Here is a 4,609-nt window from a genome sequence, read left to right on the forward strand (position 1 = left end):
AGAAAGGGATAGACCGCGTAATTACAGGCCAGTCAGCCTAACCTCAGTGGTGGGAAAGTTATTGGAAGAAATTCTGAGGGACAGGATAAATCTTCATTTAGAAAGACATGGATCAATCAAGGACAGTCAGCATGGATTTGTTAAGGGAAGGTTGTGTCTGAATTTTTTGAAGAGTTAACTAGGGGCGAAGGGGGCAGTATGTTTGATATAGTGTATATGGACTGTGGTAAGGCTTTTGATAAGGTCCCACAGGCGGACTGGTCACGAAAGTAAAAGCCCATGGGATCCAGGGCAAAGTGGCAAGTTGGAACCAAAATTGGCTCAGAGGCAGGAAGCAAAGGGTAATGGTTGATGGGTGTTTTTGTGACTGGAAGGATGTTTCCAGTGGGGTTCCGCAGGGCTCAGTGCTGGGTCCCTTGCTTTTGTGGTATATATCAATGATTTAGACTTGAATGTAGGGGGTATGATTAAGAAGTTTGCAGATGATACTAAAATCAGCTGTGTGGTTGATAATGAAGAAGAAAGCTGCGGACTGCAGGAAGATATCGATGAACTGGTCAGGAGGGCAGAACAGTAGCAAATGGCATTCAATCCGGAGAAGTGTGAGGTAATGCATTTGGGGAGGGCTAACAAGGTAAGGGAATACACATTAAATGGTAGGACACTGAGAAGTGTAGAGGAACAGAGGGACCTTGGAGTGCATGTCCACAGATCCCTGAAGGTAGCAGGCCAGGTAGATAAGGTGGTTAAGAAGGCATATGGAATACTTGTCTTTATTAGCCAAGGTATAGAATACAGGAGCAGGGAGGTTATGCTTGAACTGTATAAAACAATATTTAGGCCACAGCTAGAGTACTGCGTGCAGATCTGGTCACTACATTAAAGGAAAGATGTGATTACACTGGAGAGGGTACAGAGGAGATTTCCGAGGATGTTGCCTGGACTGGAGAATTTTAGCTATGAGAAAACATTGGATAGGCTGGATTTGTTTTCTTTGAAACAGAGGAGGCTGAGGGGAGACCTAATTGAGGTGTATAAAATTGAGGGGCCTGGATAGAGCAGATAGGAAGGACCTGTTTCCCTTGGCAGAGGGGGCATAGATTTAAAGTAATTGGGGGAGGAGATACGAGGGGAAATGTCTTCACCCAGAAGGTGCCAGGGGGTGGGGGAGGGAGAGAGGGGGGTGGGGGTCTGGAACTCATTCCCCGAAAGGGTGGTAGAGGCAGAAACCCTCACCACATTTAAAAAGTACTTGGATGTGCACCTGAAGTGCCGTAACCTACAGGGCTACGGACCGAGAGCTGGAAAGTGGGATTAGGCTGGCTCTTTGTCGGCCAGCGCGGACACGATGGGCTGAAATGGCCTCGTTCCGATGATGCTGTAAATTTCTATGATTCCTCACAACTTACATTCCCGCCTAGCTTTGCATCGTCAGCAAACTTGGATATATTACATCTGGTCCCTTCATCCAAATCATTGATATAGATTGTGAATAGACGCCCTTCGGCTGGGGGAGGGACGCTCTTGCGCTGGGGTAAGGGACACTCTTGCGCTAGGGTAAGGGACACCGCCTGGCACTTGGTGGCTTTTGGGGCGATCTATCCTCTGTGGCTTCTGAAGTCAAAATGGAACTTTGCCAAAGTCAGTCAGAACTTGGGCTGGGCAGTTCCAAGTACACACTCCACAGAAAATTCAGGTCTGGCTTATCCTCCAAAGGGGACCAATCAACATGTGCAGTGAAATTGGAGAGCCAGAGACAAGGGCAGTACAAATAAATGCTTCCGTTAATTAATGCATGCGTCTATTTGTACTAACTGAACTGCAGCTGTTCCTCTGATTGGTTCTCCATTATCACATGACCTATTGCCGATTGGTCCCCTGGGAGGATAAGCCGCACCCTGAAGTGTCTCTGGAATGTGTAAATCGAATCTCCTGGCCGAACACTGCCCATTGGAACATGATCCAATTGGACTTCAGAAGTTAGAAAGGCCACACCCCTCCCCCAGCCCAAGTGCCTTACCCCGGCGCAAACGCATGACTTTACCCCGCCCCCCCTCAGATGGGGCAGTGTGTACAGATTGTTAGCAGATTTTTTGTGAATAGTGACAGTGTCGTGATCTCTGGATATCATCCACTCCAACGATGTCCCATGTAGGGGGCTGTAAGATTGTGATCAGTCTTCCCCGAGTTCCCCCTCTCCCCTCCATTCCCCATCCCTGTGCCTCTCTCCTCGCCCCCCCTCACCAACACCCCCCAGTCTCTCTCTCTCTCTCTTTCTCACCCACCCCCCACAGTCTCTCTCTCTTTCATCTCCCAGTCTCTCTCTCTCTCTCTCTCTCACACCCACCCCAGTCTCTCTCGCTCTCTCTTCCCCCCCCACCCCCCAGTCTCTCTTCCCTTCCCATTCTCTCTCTCTTTCCCCTCCCCCAGTCTCTCTCTCTCTTCCCCCCCCCAGTCTCTCTCTCTCTTTCCCCCCCCAGTCTCTCTCTCTCTCCCCCCCCCCCAGTCTCTCTCTCTCTTCCCCCCCCCCAGTCTCTCTCTCTCTTCCCCCCCCCCAGTCTCTCTCTCTCTTCCCCCCCCCCAGTCTCTCTCTCTCTTCCCCCCCCCCAGTCTCTCTCTCTCTCTCCCCCCCCAGTCTCTCTCTCTCTCCCCCCCCCCAGTCTCTCTCTCTCTTCCCCCCCCCAGTCTCTCTCTCTCTTCCCCCCCCCAGTCTCTCTCTCTCTCTCTCTTCCCCCCCCAGTCTCTCTCTCTCTCTTTCCCCCCCCAGTCCCTCTCTTCCCCCTCCCAGTCCCTCTCTCTCTCTTCCCCCCCCCCCAGTCTCTCTCTCTCTCTTTCCCCCCCCCAGTCCCTCTCTCTCTCTTCCCCCCCCCCAGTCTCTCTCTCTCTCTCCCCCCCCCCCAGTCTCTCTCTCTCAGCCCCTACCCCCAGTCTCTCTCCTCCCTCTCCCCCGCCTCTCTCCTCGCTCCCGTCTCTCTCCCTCCAGCCCCCCGCCCCCCCAAGTCTCCCTTCTCTCTCTCAGCCCCGTGTCTCTCACCCCCAGTCTCTCCCCCTGCCCCCAGTCTCTCTCTCTCTTTCTCTTCCTCTTCCTCCCCATCTCTCTCTCTCTCCCCCCTCCCCTAGTCTCTCTCTCTCTCCCCCCTCAAGTCTCTCTCTCTCCTCCCACTCCCCCGCCTCCTTCCTCCCTCCTGTCTCTCTCCCACCAGCCCACCCCCCTCCCTCCCTCCCTCCAAGTCTCTCTTCTCTCTCCCCCCTCCCCAAGTCTCTCTTCTCTCTCCCCCCTCCCCAAGTCTCTCTCTCTCTCTCCCCTCCCTCCCTCCCCACCCCGTCTCTCGCTCTCTTTCTCTCCCCCCCAACCCCGTCTCTCGCTCTCTTTCTCTCCCCCCCCCCCAACCCCGTCTCTCGCTCTCTTTCTCTCCCCCCCCACCCCGTCTCTCGCTCTTTCTCCCCTCCACCCCGTCTCTCGCTCTTTCTCCCCCCCACCCCGTCTCTCGCTCTTTCTCCCCTCCACCCCGTCTCTCGCTCTTTCTCCCCTCCACCCCGTCTCTCGCTCTCTTTCTCTCCCCCCCCCCACCCCGTCTCTCGCTCTCTTTCTCTCCCCCCCCCACCCCGTCTCTCGCTCTCTTTCTCTCCCCCCCCCCACCCCGTCTCTCGCTCTCTTTCTCTCCCCCCTACCCCGTCTCTCGCTCGCTCTCTCCCCTCCCAACCCCGTCTCTCGCTCGCTCACTCCCCTCCCAGTCTCGCTCGCTCTCTCCCCTCCCAGTCTCGCTCTCGCTCTCTCCCCTCCCAGTCTCGCTCTCTCCTCTCCCAGTCTCGCTCGCTCTCTCTCCCCTCCCAGTCTCGCTCTCTCTCTCTCTCCCCTCCCAGTCTCGCTCTCTCTCTCCCCTCCCAATCTCGCTCTCTCTCTCCCCTCCCAGTCTCGCTCTCTCTCTCCCCCCCCCCCCGTCTCGCTCTCTCTCTCCCCCCCCCCGTCTCGCTCTCTCTCTCTCCCCCCCGCCGTCTCGCTCTCTCTACCCCCCCGTCTCGCTCTCTCTCTCTCCCCCCCCCCGTCTCGCTCTCTCTCTCTCCCTCCCCCAAGTCTCTCTCCCCCCAGTCTCTCTCTCTCTCCCCCCAGTCTCTCTCTCTCTCCCCCCAGTCTCTCTCTCTCTCCCCCCAGTCTCTCTCTCTCTCCCCCCAGTCTCTCTCTCTCTCCCCCCAGTCTCTCTCTCTCTCCCCCCAGTCTCTCTCTCTCTCTCTCACCTCCCCCAGTCACTTGTTCTCTATTCTCCGCCCAACTCTCTCTCTTCCCCCCCCCTGGTCTCTCTCTCTCTCTCTCTCTCTCTCTCTGTCTCTCTCCCTCTCTCCCCCCCCCACCCCAGTATCTCTCCACACCCCCCCCTTCCAGTCTCTCTCTCTCTCTCTCTCCCCCCGCCAGTCTCTCTCTCCTTGTCCCCCCCCAGGTTCTCTCACCCCCCCACCCCCCCAAGTCTCTCTCTCTCTCTCACCCCCTCCCCAGTCTCTCTCTCTCACCCTCCAGTCTCTCTCTCTCTCTCTCCCCACCCCAGTCTCTCTCTCTCTCTCTCTCTCTCTCCCCACCCCAGTCTCTCTCTCTCCCCACCCCAGTCTCTCTCTC

Source organism: Pristiophorus japonicus, unplaced genomic scaffold (assembly GCF_044704955.1).
Source record: "Pristiophorus japonicus isolate sPriJap1 unplaced genomic scaffold, sPriJap1.hap1 HAP1_SCAFFOLD_556, whole genome shotgun sequence".
NCBI classification, from domain to species: domain Eukaryota; kingdom Metazoa; phylum Chordata; class Chondrichthyes; family Pristiophoridae; genus Pristiophorus; species Pristiophorus japonicus.